An 18,245-nucleotide genomic window follows, 5' to 3' on the forward strand; every position below is an offset into this window, starting at 1 on the left:
TTTATTTCTGTAGCCTGAATTATTCTACATCACGTATATATTTGTTGTAGTTGTTATTGCTGTGAGTGATGCCTGTATTGGTCTAAAAGTTTTCCACCAGCAACATCAATCAAGCATAGTGACCTGTCGCTGCTGCCCTTGCTTAACCAGACTGCATGATTTTTATATTGTCTGTGGAAACAGACAACTAATTTTTCATTTTAACATCACAACATATTTCATATGAGAAAGTTTCAAGTCAGCTGAATATGAGTTGGGTATCATTTTCTTAAAATTCAAAGTCTGAGTAATACCACACATTAGAGCTCATAATAATAAGATCAAAGCTCTTGTGCTTCTTCATTGGGACATTTACTTAGAAAACGCCGCCCCCACCACCTTCCATAGTCATCAAATGTCACAGATGTAGAATCAAAGACCCTTCATCAGCTTTGCAGTTAAGTTTCAGTCTTTCTTGCTTTTCTTTATTTACAGTTGTAGAATAACAATGTCAGGAACATTTAAGAAAAACATCATGTGCAGCCACTGTCACCGAAACACTTGTATTTCTGTTATTATTTGAAAGCAGTCATTTAAGTCTAGTGTGGTTCTGTTCTGAGGGGTTGGCTGATTACTGTCGTCATCCATACGTATTTTGTGCAAATTAAATGTCTTCTGTTTTCTTCAGCAACATTAGAGGTTATATAATATGACACAGCCTGCTTATTCTCACTTTCATCCCTACCCTTGTCCAAACACTTTCAAGCCTCACTCCAGATGTGTGAGCACACATATCTTGATGTTGCTGCATTTTGTTTTCTACTTATTTAGTCCTTATAGAGTTCATCAGTTAAGTCTGTGTGTGTGTGTGTGTGTGTGTGTACGAAGATTGGGTGAATCAATAATAATTTTGTAGCAGCTATTAAAGATTTCTGTGTATAATTTGATGAGTATGCAAGGTCTCAACACTGACAGTGAAAGATAATGATAATATGATGGGAAGATAATGAGAGATACAGTGATAAAAGATAATGTTGAGTCTGACAACAATGTGACAACTTTCATGCGATACATTGCAGTGAACACATTTTCTGTGTTGCCTTAATCTTCTTATTTTTCATTGATCGTTCTTCTAATATTATATCTGCTGCATATCACTGATGTACTACAAAACAGCTGCAAATATTTACTATATTTAATATTAGATGCAACATAGTTATGAATGCATAAAAGCTCAAGGCAAACCCATACAGAAGGCTTTTATCCTTTCTATGTAACCTAATACTTAATGTTTGCTTAGTGCAAGATCTAATTGCAGTATGAGACCTAATAAGTGGATATTTACAAAGTGGAGCACAAGCTGTAGATATTATGTTATGCTGACACACAGAAGCAGGCTGCATTTTTAAAGATAATGTTTTATTTAGCAGCATTTATTGATAAGAGACTACAGCTGTAGTTACTCGTTTCAGCATTTTAATTTTTAGCATCTGCTTTTCTGAGGCAGGCTTTGTTGCTGTTTTGATGAACAAATTATAACAAATTACTTTGAACAGCTTGTACTTGTGCTGCGGCAAACTGTTGACTGTCATCTTTCCATGGGAAGAAGAAACAGGTGAACACTGTCAGGCGGCTGAGCCAGACAAGTCAATAAACCAGCCTCAGAACACTGCTGACTGCTGCAAAACTTGCCTTTAGTCTTTCCTCATTCCTCAGCTGTACTGCCATTGCTTAAATGCTTAAAATGCTGTTCATCATGTACTTATTATGGTTTAAACTGTTAGAATACAGTACGGAGTACATTACATGTAAAATGGCATTTTCCCAGCTGAACTGCTCTTATTTGGGTTTTTCTTGCACAGAATCCATGTACCGTGTGGTTTTCCCCTGTGACTGAAAATCTCTTTTTAAAGTAGTGCATGTTTGTATTTGTGTCTGTGTTTGGGGCTTTTGTGTGCATGACCTAATTCCACAGTGAGCAAAGAATCTGCAGTGATGGCTGTGTGGTCATGTGTATGTGTGTGTACATGTGTGTCTGTGTGTGGGTGAATGTGCACATGTCCTCCTCCCTCCCCCATTGCTTCCTTGTAAAGCTGTCAGAGAGCACACTAAGTTCATCTAAGGACAGGGAAATGCTTTTCTTTCCAGTGTGAATCATTCTGGAAAAATGAGCCTCTGGACTGAATTGCCCCAGCAATTTGGCATGTTTCTCCATTCTGCTTTATTGTCTATTTTGGCTGAACTTGCAGTTCTTCATTACACTGCCAAGAAAACTTCAGGTCCGATACAACAGGCAAAGCCAGTTTCTGAGTCGACCGCAGCCTGTAAGCAAATAAAATAAATCTCTGCAGAATGCTGCCACAGCTTCCTGTTTAGTTGTGAATTCCAAAGAGAAAAGAGCAAGCCATGTCTGTACTGTAAATCCAGTGTTCTCCACACCTAGAAACAGAGTGGACATTGTCACTTTATAGGCTTTGTACCTTCAAATAAAAATCTACAGAGAAAATGACACTAGCCTATTTTTATAGACATGTTTAATGTGTTTAGACTAAGACCCTTAGTCTTTTTTAAAGCCATTTTCTCAGCACAAGGTATCTGCTCTCACACTCATGCAGTTTGGAGAACAAAACTCTGCAGTGCAGTGAAAAGAAAGTGTGAGTGGGAGCGGTTTTGGGATGTAGACAAGGAAGAAAGGGAGGGGGTTGAAGGAAGGAGGGGGGTGGGAAGAGGGGTTTCGGAGGGGGGGGGGGGGTCAATTTTGCAGTCAGCCAACCCCCTTATAATTCTGCTGGTCCCCCATCAGAAGGAGCAGAGAGGGAGTTGCCTGTGTTGTACTTATGGCCAGCGGTGGGCTGTGGAAGCTGGCAGCTGGGCTCTCACTACCTATGTCCTCGAGCTCCAGCCTGAATTATGAAGGCTTGGGAATGGCAGCCAGCCTAATTACAATGAGTGATTGCCCATCCGTTGGCATTTCTCAGACGGTGATTGTCGCGTGTGTAGGATACAAGAGGAAGGAGGAGGACCATTTCTCATTGGCCTTCCCCTTTGTTTCTTTGCATGAGAACAGCCAGAGATTGAGATCTTATTGGTTGGAGAGAAAAGAGATGTTTCATGATTTGGTGAGGCAGAGCTGGTGGAAAGCCAGAGACAGGTGATGTTGCACTGATGGTACACAATCCTTATAAAAGCTGTGTCTTATAACACAAAAGACAAATGTTATATTTCCCGTCCTTCGGAAATGTTGCCTACAACCCAGTCAAAATGTTTTTGGATTATATTAAGAAGAAATACCAAACCTTCGTGGGTCTAAATATGAAAAATCTTTAACCTGTTGACTTTTTCTGTATTTTCTTCATCTATCCTCTAGCTTTGTAAAAATTAAAAATTAAAATGGAAAAAGAAGAGGCCCTTTGCATGTCAGCAGAGCACTCAGAGGTGTGATGTGTGTGTTAAGTGGGAGCTGGTTTGAGTTGGTTTACCCTGCTTTGTCCAGTGCTTTGGCTTTTGTTCCTCCAGTAATGAATTGTGGAAGCCTTGGCTTTGGCTGAAGTGTCTCATAGCAACTGAAAAGAGAGAAGGAGAGCTGGTAAATGGAGAAAAGGCCAGGGGAGATCATGTGTTTCTTTTAAAAAGTGCAAGACAGACCAGGCCATCGTTTGAGCATTTCATGAAGAGGAAGAATCACACTGGACGATTTGTCTTGTAACTAACACACTATTATTTATTATCATTATTTCTGACAACAGCATTTTGAACCCTGGGAGAACAGAGTGTTTCTGACTGTTATGTATGTTTATTATGTATATTTGTCATATTAACCATTCACCTGTCACTGTGACTCATTGTGTTCAGTACCTGGAGATGGTTAAAGATTTGAACATCCAGTAGCACTGGATCACCAGATCCAGATTTACTAAAACCTAGTACTGTACGATATGTGTGTCAGTTTTCAGGTCAATTGGTAACATTGTCCTGAACCAGTGTGTGTGTGCGTGTGTGTGTGTGTGCGTGCGAGTGAAAGTGTGTATGTGTTTACCTTCCATGCATTTGTGTGAATCCACACATGCATATGTTTGTACATTCACACCAGGCTAGTTTTTTATTAACCCGAGGCCAGTGCTAAAGCCTGTTTGCCCTGTGACCCAGACACTACCTGTCTGCTGCCATGGTTACAGGGACAGAGCAGGTTTAGAGACCTGACTTCAGGGATTACTTTCCCTTGTCTTAACAGTCAGGTCTATGCTCCAGTGGCAGTAAAATGGACCAAACTGCACCCTCACAGTTAAGGGAGCTCTGCAATGTGCCCTGGTGGCCTTTAAAACTGTCCTAAGTGCTGTGTAAAGGATTAGAGCTGTACAACGTAATTGCTTTGGTGTCAGTGACTCTCCCTTTGTGATCTGGTTCACTTGTAGTGATTAGCTCTCATAAATGAAAGAAGAGCTCAAACACATGTTGAAACAATTTTCTTTAAGAGCTAAAGATTTTGTCACCAGGCGCAATTTCAGACTTTTCCAATCCTCCTATGTTTTTTGTTTCTGTTTTCTCACTAGATCCATGAATAAAGAGAAAACAGGGCCCTGAGAAAATTATTATTACCATTTTTTTTATACCTGAACACCTGAAAATGATAATGGTTATGCAGCATAGTTTCTGAAACATACAAATTTCCTTTATGTGTCAGGGAGCCAATAATAATAATGATAATAATAATAATATTGTGTTCACCATTTATACACTCTGTACTCTATATTTCAAATGTGCTATATAATAAATAAAACCTGGTCTTGACTGCCTGACCAGATGTTGACATTTTTACTGCTGTTTTCTCATTGTTCATTGTTATTTAAGTTGCTTTTGATTTAGTGATCAAACACTCAGGTGCAATACACCACATAACTGCAAGTTTGAAGGTTGTGTAACTGGCTGCTGTGCTGAGGTTCACTATATGTAGGCCCAAATTTTCGGTGACTTAGCAGAATCACAAAGACGTTGTGATTCTGTGTCCAGTGACTTGCAGTCTTACAGGTGTCCACCAGATGCTGCAGGCAGCCTGCACTGTCCTCTGCATGTCATCCACTGGAGACGAAATATCCACTTATTTCCATGGTGTTAGGATTAAATGTAATTTAGTTGTGCATCATAGAAAATAGGTTCCATTTTGGGCTATTAAGTAGCTTTGATGATGCATCTGCTACAGAAATCGAACTGAGGGGAGTGTGATTGAAGACATGTCTTTAATTCCAGCCATTTAATTCTAGTATTCAGAGAAATGATGAAAGAAGTTCATTTGAAAACATTATATGTCAGCTACAGCACCTGTTTGGAGGTTTGTTATTACTTTAACAAACTATAGTAACACATAGTTTTGTGTGAGTGTTAAAATAATATTCAGTATTAGAATGTTGAAAGATGAGCTAGAAATACAGTACGCTTTCTTCTGTTATACTAGTATTTCATATATCTCATGTAAACCTGCAAAAGTCAAGCAAAGTCTGTATCTCATGTCAAGCAGAGTTACTTCACAGTTAACTTAGTGAACAAAGTCAGCCTCACCACGAGGCATGCTGGGAAGTTTGGCTGCTGGTGAAAGTGCCTGCCAGTGTCCAGAGAGCGGCTCTGAAAGTCTTTGCAAGGGCTGAAAATGAAGTTTGTAAGTAGAAATAAGAGGAGCAACAAAGAAGAGAGCTCTCCCAGATGTAGGCTCAGCCTTCTCTTAAAGAGATATTACCAAAACATTCCTCAGTCAGAGACAGAGAAATAGATTAGTACAGTGAAGTGCTGGTTAATTTGTTTTTGGAACCACAATTAACTTAAAATCAGAATTTGATTTTAAAAATTTGGCATGAACTGTCTCATTTTTGCAGCATCAATTACAGAAATTAGAAAACAGGAAATATGTTGTCACTTGACCCTGCAATGGACTGGTGACCTATCCAGGGTGCCTGTCACCCAGAGAGCTGGGATAGGCTCCAGCAGATCCCTGTGACCCTAAATAGGAACAAGAGGGCATAGATGATGGATAGATGGAGGGATGTTGTAGCTTTAATGTTCTAAAAAAAAACAGATGAAAGCTTAGGAAGAATGTTACGCTGTATCAGTTTGTTTAATCAGCTATATTTATTAAAAATTACAAATACTAATTTAATATAGCAGCTTAGGAGTTTTGGAAAGATTCATCTTTAGCAAGTTGGAGTTGGAGCAGTATTAATTACTGATGTAGTGTAAATTGGTTGTTAAATAATACAAATGCCTCTAAAGTAAAAACAACAATAATGTTTTATTCATTCCTCATAGCCACATTACATGGATGATGAATGACATTTGCTGCTGTGGGGATCAAACCCTTTCCCTCTTAGCCAAACAATCTTGCGAGAGGGAGCAGCTAAGCCTTTATAGTTTAGAGACCTGCCTTTTAAGATAATTTATAAAGCACACTCAGAATGTGATGGTTTTTCATTTTGAATTTATTCTAAAACACTGACTAAAAATGCTTGTTCTTTTCAGTGTTGCCCTGTTTCACATTATGAGCTCACTGTAGGGGGGGTGGTGGCAGACGTCTGCAGACGGTTTTTATACTAAAATTAAAAACATATATCATTTCTGATTTCAATTTTTATTTTTCTTTACATTTTGACGTTCAGCACAGGGCGACAGTGTAGTGGGATATGAGTGGGCATTGTCAGAAGACTGCAGAGGTGCTGGTCAGCTTTGTGCTGTGGAAGCTGCAAACGGGCAGGGGCCGGCAGCCTGGAAGGTCCTTCACAGCTCCCTGTTTGGCTCTCACACATTGTGCCTTTCAGAGCCCAGACCGTATATTCACCCTGCTCTGGGCAACTCACCGTTGTGAGGGTGAGCTCATTTGAAAAGTCTGCAGGATTTTTTGGTGCGAATAAGTCAGCACTATTTGCATTTGTTCCAGTCTCAAAGATTTTACAGGTCAGTTGCGAGAAGTGGTTATCGAACACACCGAAGAGAATTTTGCTCTTCATTGCCATCTTTATCTTTGCTTGTTCCTTCAGTTTCTGATTCTGTTTTCCCAAAATTTCTGTGTTTCAGTTTTCATTCAGTGAAGAAATTATCATATATTGTCATATCAAGATTAAGTGTAGACAGTAGTTTAATAAAAGAAATTTACAGCACTGTTTTTCCTTCAACAGGTAGAATTATTTTGTGAAAAGAATTCCTAATGCTTTACGCTAACAAGACTATTTATGTCCCATTGCCTTACTTTAGTTCCTAGACAAGCATGTCTCCACATTTCCCTCGTCCTCTTACTCTGTGTTGATTAGGGGCAGAAATACTTTGGTGGCATCTAGGGTAGCAACAGGGGATCACATAGACCAGAGAGGGATAAGTGCCAGCCTTTTATTCCTGACCTTTTTGCAGGCCGACTGCAAACAGGGTAGGCATGGGTTAGGTCAAAACCACCAAACCAAAACAGTGTTCAGACAAAAACGCCTAAGACAAACCTGTTGTGCTCACCATCAGGATTGTCTGTGTATGTGTGTTTATTTGTGGAAGAGACAGAGAGAGCATAGTTGAGATATGTCATAAAATGCACATTCAAGTCCAGGTTCAAGTTAGAGTCTGGTTCAAACATGACTAATTTGAGGCATTTTACATCATTATTTAATGGTAATAATTCAGAGATATTAAAGATAAAATCATAAAACCTTCCTAAATAAAATGTTAAATATCATGGTTAGATACCGGTTTTGTTTGTTTGAACTGAGCTTTGAAAGATCACAAACTGATCATAAGCAGACAGAAAGGACTCAAAACCAACTCAAAGTAATGACAGTATACTTTATAGTATCATGTCGTTATGCCAGATTTATATAACCAGCAGAACAGAACAACATGTGAATCCCTTTGAAATCCTCTTTGGCTGCTTCATAAATGTAACCCTTTAATTCTACCAGTCTCTGAGCTGTGACATTGCATCTATGATTCAGTTTTGTGCTGATTCTTCCCTGTTCCCTGTTTTTGTTGTTGTTTGTTTTTTCATTTTATTTATTTTTTAGATGTTCATTATTATTACCTATTTTGTTTTACCCTACAGAGAGTCTATAGTTCAATCTAGTCCTAAACAACCTCAGTTCAAAGATTCGTGAGTGTGTTTTAGTTGTTAAAATACCACATTCATCCTAATAAACTGATTGTTCATGAGGCCATCAGTGCCTGACTGGTTGGTTGGACTTTTTTCAGAAACATACCAGAAGCACCTTCCAATCAAAAGTTTAGCAGAGCAGAGTGGAGAGCTGCTTCAGAGATGCTTCTGAGACAGGCTGTAGTGCACCAGGTGGAATCACAAGTGCTGACTAGAGTAATTAGACCAAACTGCACCCTCACAGCAATTAGCAATTAGCTCTTTTAACCAAACACAAAGGGAATATTTTTGGTTAAAAGAGTTTAAAAGCATCACTTTTAAATACTTGTTGTACTTCTGATTTTCTCTGCTATGATAAAGTAACTGCACTACCCAGCATTATCCTTGGGAACATGATGTAGTCCTACATGTCTTACAAATAGAGCCGATGAACTGCAAAATCAAGCTGCTAAATTTGGCATATTGAGACTTAAGCATATAAGGACATTATACTCTATATGTATATAAATATTGCAATCATTTTGTGCATTTGACGTAGGAATACACAAAACACAAATTCATTTACAATTTTTGAGATAAGAACAAGGTGGAGATTTGTGGTGATATTTAATCCTGATCACCATATTTATCATATACTTGGCAAATTCTGCGCTTACCTTACACCTACCTGCATTTGAATGTTCTCAGCTCAGCTCATGGTAAGTGCATCAGCAGCTTCAGACTTACATGAAGCTTTAACATGACTGTTCATGTGGGGGGTATTGTCCATCTGTCCACTAGTGAGAAGGGCCATATGACTTAGTGCTCTGGCAGGATAACAATCTCTCTGGCTTGAGCGTTAAGATAAGCGTTAGAGTCCTAGTCAGTGGGAGGAGGCCACAAAGGATGTGACGTATTCTCAGCAGACGCGATATCAGTGGGAGTCACCTCGGATCTTGAGAAGAGGTGAGACCAGGATAGATCGGAGTCTTTCAATATTTAGCTGACACTCTTACCCAGAAATTCATAGCTTACAGGGGTAGGAGCGTGGGGTTCAAAGCTGCAGTGGATCACAGGCCCATCTCAAAGAATAAACCAGAAGTTGAACTTGACATTAGATGTTATTTATTCACATAGATCATTCAGCAGGTTCAGTTGGCTTCTTTTCAGCTGTCTAAAAGTTCATGAAGTTAAGGGATGCTTATGTTTGATTGTTAATCTGCTAGGATGCTATCACATGCTCCTTGTCTGTGCGACAAGGAGCATGTGATAGTTGGTGATTAAAAAGTAGGTTATGCTTTCTAACCCAGTAATCCTATTTTGTCCAATTTTACATGCTTTCCTGTACTTCTCTTAACTTTATGACACGATATGTAGCAAACCTTGTTTTCCCAAGCTGGTTAAAACAAACACTGGAGATTATTTGCAAATATTTGACCCTGGACCACTTGTTAGGCAGTAGATGGGGCTCTATATGTGATCCTTTCACACAGTTACCAATCTTTCAATCCTCTTAGCAAACCTTGGCCCTTCCCCCTTATGTGTGAACCTGGCAGGACCAGGAAGGCTTGGTTCTCTTCCTCAATGCCCCCTCCCCCCACCAGACACAGTGATGGCACTCAGTGCCAGAGACACCCCTCCCTTCCCTTCACCAACCCTCTTCTTTGCTCCCTCCCTTCCCTCTCTGCCGCAGGCAGACCCAGGCATGGGATCTCCATCTGTGCACAAAGGAGCCTCCTCTATCTGCATACGCTGCACATAAAAGGGCCTTTTGTCATGAGCTCTGCACACATGACCGTCTGCCTTTCACCCTGCTGGAAAAAAAGATCACTCTCTCCAGCAATCCAACCCCACCCCCAACACCAGACCCCGTCCTGCAACCCGCCATATTTTTGTTTGTGGAGAAAGAGAGGGGGGGGGGGGAGAGAGAGAGAGAGAGAGAGAGAGAGAGAGAGAGCGAGAGCGAGAGCAATCTAATCTGAACTTTGTCGAATAGAGACAACCATCAGACAGGGCTGCTTCCATCAGTATTTTTTTTCTTTTTTTCATTTCCCCCTTTTTTATGTCTGCATTCTCTATTTCTCTCTCCTGGTGTCCTTGTCTGCACTCACTGGGAGGCATAAATGCATTATAGCATCTGCCATACTGAAATATGAATGTGCTCTCATGTTTGCTGTCTCCCTTCCTTTCTGCAGTCTCTGACATTTAAGGGGCATTAGTGGTTGGTTCTGTGCCAGGTTATCATCCCCCCCCCCCCCCAATTACAGAAGCACAGGCTCAATCGACAGCAGTATGAGTGCTGATGCTTTTCTCTCCCTTTCATTTCAGTGCCTCCTGCCTTCTAACCCCTCAGCCCTGTGCCCCAAAGGTATTTGTAATGTGTAGAGATAATGACAAAAAATTGTCCATTCACATGAGAACCACATCACGACGAGACGAGGTAGAGTTCTCCGCTATTGTGAGACAAATGCCATGGCTGCATGCCATTTTGGCTACTAAAGATGACAGATATTGGTGTTTAGGGATATTGAGTCAGGGTGGGGACTGAGCAAAGACATGGAGGTAGACTAATACACACTGTCAAGTGCATGGGTGCTGCCACAAAAAATGCTTTCCTCAGCATTTCCTTTGAAACACACACAGTCCCGATGTCTTGCTCCCAGCCAAATGAGTGTGGATTTTGGAAAGCCCTCTAGCTCATCTTGCTGTCGCTGCACAGAGGCCTGTGGTGGAACGGAAGGATAAGATTGACTTCTCCCTCCATTACCATGTCCTCTGCATGACCCTGTGCCTCTCTAAGCTCACGTGAGAGGTCAGAGGCTGTCATATCGTGGTGTCCCATGTGCTGTCCACACACTTAGCCTGATGGTGGTGGTGATGATAATGATGCTGATGATGATGATGAAGGTGGGCAGACCAGAGTATATAGTATTCTATCAACTGAGGCCAGCATGAGGATGTTTAGATGGAATTTGTAGGGAAACTGTATTATAGATTATATTGTGAGAGTTTAGGCAAAAAGCAATGTCCGTCCCATGTCTGTCAGTTGTCTGTTTGTAGCCATAATCAAGAGAGACAGGGCAGATTGTTCCGCAGTTTTATAATAACATGAGAAATGACTATGATGATAATACTACTAACAATTTTAATAATTTTATTTAAATGAAATGCAGATCACACACCATTGAATAAATATAAAACAACTGTAAAACAGGTTCAATTCACTTCAATTCAATTTTATTTGTATAGCGCCAAATCACAATACAAATCATCTCAAGGCACTTTACAAAAACTAAAAACCCAACAAATCCCTTATGAGCAAGCACTTGGCGACAGTGGAGAGGAAAAAACTCCCTTTAACGGAAGAAAAAACCTCCTGCAGAATCGGGCAAAACAGGTGAAAAGTTATTTCTTAAAGTATTTAAATAAATTAAATTACATATTCATTCACTGTATGCAGTAGCTCACTATATCTAGTATATCATGTAGAAACTAACAATTGTGCTATAGTAGAAAAACATCTGCATTAAACACACCAACTAAAGAACACATGTGTACATGTAAAACTCAGTGCCTACACTTGCTCATCTAAAGGGCATAGACATAGAATAGTAATAGAACATGTTCCTGCATATATGAATTTAATTTGTTAACTTAAAGGCCCTAGTCAGTTATCGGAAACATTCATATTTACACTGTTGTCTCTATATGTACACAATATGACAAAATAAAAAAAATATATAGGTGTAATGTACATTTTTAGACATGTTAACTGTTGGCACTGCTCTAAAGCATACCATAACACATTTTATTTTATACTTCAAAATAATGTTTAACTGGAATTGAAAGAACTGCCAAATTTGTAGAAATAAACCAAAGGGTATTACAACCTCTGTTTACGCAGCTGTCCCATAAAGCACTGCTTTTCTCCCACATGGATAAATACCATTCTGCAAATAGCATTATGCACATTAATGACAGTATGTCAGCCCAAGTGGAATTCACCTAATCAGTGCTTTTATCCTTGTCACTTTCAAATCAACATTATTACTGTTTCCCCTTTTAAAGGGTGCCACAGTTTTTTTGTGCAGAAAGTTAGAAGTGATTATCAGATTCCTTAAATGGCATTACTGATTTGGGAATTGGATGAGTGAGAATATTTCCCACCCCACTTGTCTTTGATCAGAGCTGTTTTGTGGCTGATCTAACTTTACTGTGCTAATCAGAGGAGAAAAAGCCCTGTGAAGTGTTTCAGGGGCTGAAAGCTCAGTGGCTCTGTGTTGGAGAAGGCAGCAGTAGCTTAGAGCATGTTTATGACATGGATAAAGTATGTTTTGTTGTTTTCAGTGGAGTAAGGATGCTAGAGAGTGTGCGTAAGGAGAGAAAACAGCATGCGTAAAGTGTTTCTTGAAGCAGTATGTCTTGACTGTTGGACTTGCAGCCCTGCAGCGCAGACACAGGCACTGTGACGTGGCCCCTAAAATGCCAGGTCTGTGCACTTCTAGCTCAGTGTTAAAGAAGAAGAAAACAAATTGACCAATACTCTTTAAAGTAGGTATTAAAAGTCCTGAGAAGAAAGTTGAAAAGAGAGTTCCAGTATGCACAGGCCCAGTGCTGGGTAGTCTAGTGGACAGAAAAGAATAATTAACTTTTTTTTATTATGTGTCAGTGACGTCTGAAAATTTGTCCTTCAATTAACTTAGTGTCCTAGCTCAGATTATTCACAATACGGTGTATATAACAACAAATAGCCAATATACTTTTTTATGATACTGAAATTGAAACTGTTATGATTACCATAATAAGCATCAATATAACTCTGATTAGTATTTATGAATGATTACTATAAATAAAAATGACAAATTTCAACAATATATAATCCTGCATTATAATTCATCTAAATTTATACTTTAATGTAAAACAGTTTTGTGCATACTTCTGCTAGAACTTAGTCTGTACTGAAAATTTTGATTTTTAAAATTTGACACTGTGGTTTAAAAAGTGTACTGTGTTGTATCAGTGCTGAATTTTGGACTTGCATTAATACGGGCAGATAAAAGTATGTGGCGATTTTTACATAATAATATTTCAGGCTTTGCCAGATCAGCATTGTCAGAATCACCTATTTGTGTCAGGTGGATCCAGCTATGAAAATCCTTGTCTGTTTCATCTTGAGATGTTTAAAGTTTGATGAGCAAAATCTCTACAGGTTATATATATATATATATATATATATATATATATATCTCATGACTCCTTTATTTACTTTAATGCATTGTTTTCATGATTTTAATGCCATTAGTGTAGTTTTATGGAGATTTTTTGCATGAGCTGCCCTAGTTTGATGCTGCCATACGAAATCTGCCCTGATCCCAGACAACATGTTTGGTTGTTGAGGGGCTGCCAGAAGTAGTTGTTAGTTACATTTAGGGCGCGTCCCTCTTTGGATAGGTTGTCCACTCTGAGGTCTGATATCGAATAGGTCCATAATTTCCATCTTGTTCCCAGGAGAAGCTCTCCCTTGTTCTTTCCCTCTCAGTATCTCTTTTCCTCCTCTTCTTCTTTCAGAATCCTGTGAGAAACAGCGAGGTGAGTTAATTCCTGTTTTAAAAAGGTCTTTATGCCTATTTTTTTTTCCTGCAGTGGAATTCATGAAGTCTATGGTTCATGACCTTTTTAAAAAGTTAGTTTCTTCAGAATGTGTATTTAAAATTACCTGACAGCTCATATGATAACTTAAGATTTTTTGTGATTTTGCATTTTTGATTTTCAATGTGAAGGAAGCAGATTAAAAGTTACCTGATATGAGTTTGGTACTTGTAAAAATCGATGCCCTGCCTTATAGGTTTAGATTTGAAGAATATAGCAGGGCACATTGTAAAACATTTCAAACAAAGTTGGTTGGACTCAAGTCCAGTAAAACAAAACAAATCCAATAATAATAAATAATTTTAAATGAAATGGTGTAGAAATATCCTATATTTGATAATATGCCAACAGAAATATCAGATATTACATATTGTCCTAGAGGGGAAAAGTATTGCCTTCAAGTGTAAAATTTTTAATTATAATAACAAACAGTTAATTTGAATCCAAATCAGAATGCCTCTGACTGTAATGTAGATACTGTACATGATGGTAATAGTCAGAAGGATTTAGCCTATTTTTCATAATTGAACATATCGCTTGAACATGTCTGAAGCCTGTTTTCTTTAGTATTCATATAACAGCCGTTTTTAATAAAGCCTTTGTTTATTTCTTCCTAGGGAACAAAGAAATATTAGACTACAGTGTTTTTGGAGAAGTTCCACTTTCACACAGTTTACTTATGTTTTGGGGCTTGTTTTTATTTTTTTTCTCATGCAAAAACTAAATTAAATAAGAAATAAGAACTAAAGAAATTAAATGTGATGGTTTTTATTATTTTCAGCCCATCTATTTCAGGTATTATTAAATATGTGCAAAAACAACATCAGTCTATTTTAAAATGTAGTTTATATACATTATTATATAGATATACATTTAACCAAATTATTACAAAGTTTTCCAATTATATGAATATAAATTCATTAGATAAATTACATAAAATGTATTAATTGTGTAATATACTGATGTTCTGTTTTCAGGCATTGAAAAAATGCCTGAAAACAAAGAAAAAAATATAATTAAATTGTATATTTTAAAATAAGTGCTCATTTGAAATACCTACAAGACAACATGTGTGAAAACTTTTGAATTTTTATGTCCATTGCAGAAACATGAACTTGACCTTTGGGACAACACTCCACAATCAACATCTTGGTGCTCTTCTATTTCCATTAAATTAATATTGACATGACATTTTATTTTAGGAGAGACAGACACAAATTGTCTCATCGCAGACAGTGATTGTGAAGATGGTAAGAATAATTTATCTTTCATTATGAGCTATGGGTGTGTTGCACTAACTGGACACGTAGGATTAAGTAAATTTGTCAGAATATTTAAATTTTACCTCTGTGCTGATGCAAAAAGAAAGACTGTGTCCCTTTTTTGCCTTTCATCATATGATCATTTGAGACATTATCATCATCATCATATGATATATCTGCAACATCAACACTGCGCATGTCTAGTGTCCACCATTTTGTGATGAAACCTTTATTGCACATTCCCCCATTTTATGAACTTCAATAGAACACGTGTTTAAACTTGAAGGCCTCAAAATCAACTTCTTTAAGTCAGCCATGTTTAATTCGGAAGCTATGCTTATTGCAAATATTATTGAGATAAATTTGAAATGCACAGATGATGAATGACCTGCTAATGCAAGTCAAACGTTCTTCATTCCTGAACAGGAGTGTGGCAGTGCATCACCACTGCAAGTAATCTGCAGTGATATTAAATGTAGTATTTACTCTTATTTGTCCAGACAGTTATTTATTTCAAGCTGTGCAGCACTTCACTGTGATAGCTCTTTATTTCTTGTCTATGTTAGTGTGCGTATGTATCAAAGAGAGAGCAGAAAGTGGTGGTCACAAGCGGCTGCACGAGGTCTCTGGTGGGGTCAGAGGTCAGATTGTGTTAATAAGAAGTGATGTGCTGCCCTGGGACCTCAGTCCCATGAGGGATAACCCCCTAATCAGCATTAGTTAATGTGTTAGTAATCTTTACGTTCTTAAAGCAAACAGCAATGAAACATTCAATGGGACCGCTTGGCCTCCCATGTAACGCTTTTGACCTAGGGGTCATGGCCTTTGTTCCCTGCTCGATGGGAAGTGCCCTCAAAGGTCTTGGGTGTAATAGAGAAGTTGTTTAGACACGTGCAGGGCTTAAGCAAGACCACCTCATAGACTCTGCTCCTGTTCCCTGAGAGTATAAAGTCTTCCCTCATAGTCTAGGGATACTTGAGGGCTTAGCTTTTATCCCGTTGCATAAATGTCTATGTGTTTTTATGTCCAATATATCATGTCTAATATGTTGATGTAGTAGTGGTTGCTGACCAAGCACAGAACCAGCCTTATTTTACCCCCCTACCCCAAACCTCTTAATGCGTCCTTGATGTTTGCAAATGACTAAGTGCAAAAACTGTGTTTCTTTGTGGATCTCCTCCCCACGACAGTGTCATATTCCATATGTCCTTGTCCTGTCCCCTTATCTGAACTTAATTGAACCTGTAATGCAGAGTGTTTGCCTTGACGGACAAATGTCTAATCAGACACTGGATATGTGCTTAGTGTGTTGTACAGCTTTCTGCAAACCTCAGTACATACACATACACTACATCAGGCAAGGGCTTCATCAGTGTGAGTCTGATAATTTATTCAAGGTCCTGGTATTCAAATAATAATTTTGATATAAGAAATGATATTATTTTACAGAAGCTAAAAGTGTATGTGCTAAATGTGTATTGCAATTTAACTTAAACATTTAATCATTTTAAACATATTTTTTCATCTGTGCAATATTCTTAATATGTGGTTAGTGTGCTATTACTAAGGTGGAATACAAATGTAGAATTGATAGAAATTTCAGTAGTTAGCTCATGCTTTATTTCAAATAGGCAACAAGGTTTTTTGAGCAAAATGTTGAGCAGAGTCTATAACATGGTGCCGGCTGCAGCTTGAATGTGGTTCCAATTCTGTATCACACAGATGTAATAGCCCAGTACTGCAAAATAAAAAATAAAAAAAACACTCGCTTTTCTCAACAATTTTTTTAAGTATGTGAACCAAAGAGTAGTTATATTACTGTTTCACATTTGAGATTCTAAAAGATTTAGTATTTCTAAAAGATTTCTTACTTGACAAGTCAGTCTAAAAAAATATTATAATCAACTTATTTAGTCACTTTAAAAGTCTGCATTAGTTGCTAAAATGTAAACTGTAAAGTTAAACTCTGATAAGTAAAGAGGAACAATGTAGAAGAGCCCAGTGGTAAGTGCTGGCATGTGACCCAGAACCAAAACTGTATCCTCAAATGAACTTTATGTCACGCAAAGAGCTGTATGCACAATAAGCAATAAGTGTCTCTCAAACATCTACATTTAATGATTTCACTTCTAACCTTTTTCTGTTTTCTGATTCAAATTACTCCCAAAGAAGCTCTCTAACGTATACACCTGACAGATTTATACATTCAGCTGTAGGTCAGAGGTTTCTCAATTGTTTTAAATGCATAGCAAGATGTGACGTACATTGGCATTCCTAATAGGATGCTAGAGCTCATGCCAGTGAACCTAGGTTGTATCTCATTTAAGGAAAGAAAACAGAGAACAAATAAATTATAATCCAGCTATTTCTATAACAAGTTACTTTAAATAATGCTGACATTTTCCCCTAGATGTCTGCATATCATCTGTTTTTTACCATCTATGTGTTTATTGAAACCTGTCAAGCAAAGAAGAGTGCGGAGGGGAGAATAGTTTTTTGTGGAGCATCCAGTCTCTGAGCTGCCATGATGAGGAAGAGAGCCGGCGAGGAACAGGGTGTTGGCTGTGCTATGAAAGCAGCCCTCACAAACTGTGCAGCCTGAAGCAGTAGCAGCCATGTTAGACAAATCTGCATGAGCTTGAGCTCCCACTAATAACGCAGTGCCCTCCAAAACCAACAGAAAGTTTTCACAGAGTAAAAGTTAAAAAAAAAAAAGTTTAACCCCCACCTTTTTTGTCTCATTGTGTCTGCTAGGCATGTAGTCCCCTCTTGCCCTCTTTAATTCTCAGCAGTTTATAAAGGAGAAATGCAATCAAAATAGTTCCTCAGTAACAGATAAACTTTATATATCTCCTTCCTTCTTTTCTTTCCTTATAGAGCTCCTGTAGTTCAAGGCCGAGGGTAAAAAGTTAAAGCCACAAGCTCTGCCTTTGCAGTTTTTAGAATCAGAGCCAAAAGAGGCAGGAAGTTGTTGTACAATAGCGTTACAGTAATCTGCCACAAATGGAAAAAGCCAAATGCTGATCACCGAGTAGAGAAGGTGGCAGAACAGAGGCAGAAAGAGGGAGGGAGGGACAGAAGGGAGAGAAAGGGAGCTAGCATACGTGAGAGAGACAGACGTTACAGCAAAGAATAATCAATACGAGCTAAGATGGAGGCAACAGCCACGCTGTTTAGGTCTCTCCTTGTAGTCTCCTGTCAGACTTGCTTACTCTTTGTGTAAATCAGTTCATGGATTCATTTTGAAAACATTTCTAGGCCATCAT

The 18,245-nt window shown here is 38.5% G+C and overlaps 2 long non-coding RNA genes across 3 annotated transcripts in view; one reads left to right on the top strand and one right to left on the bottom strand.

Annotated features, from left to right (window-relative positions):
* Positions 1–18,245, top strand: part of LOC113132707 (uncharacterized) — a 36,393-nt gene that overhangs the window by 1,094 nt on the left and 17,054 nt on the right. The window lies entirely within an intron of this gene.
* Positions 11,374–18,087, bottom strand: LOC113132705 (uncharacterized). Of its 2 annotated transcripts, XR_003295927.1 has the most exons (3): positions 17,708–18,085; positions 13,493–13,640; positions 11,374–12,691 (listed from the first exon to the last, which is right to left on the bottom strand). It is a non-coding gene; the product is annotated as an uncharacterized LOC113132705 (long non-coding RNA). The 2 variants fall into 2 exon arrangements; XR_003295926.1 differs by lacking the exon at positions 11,374–12,691 and having other exon boundaries at positions 13,366–13,640; positions 17,708–18,087.

The sequence above is a fragment of the Mastacembelus armatus genome, chromosome 6 (assembly GCF_900324485.2).
Source record: "Mastacembelus armatus chromosome 6, fMasArm1.2, whole genome shotgun sequence".
In the NCBI taxonomy this organism is placed as follows: Eukaryota; Metazoa; Chordata; class Actinopteri; order Synbranchiformes; family Mastacembelidae; genus Mastacembelus; species Mastacembelus armatus.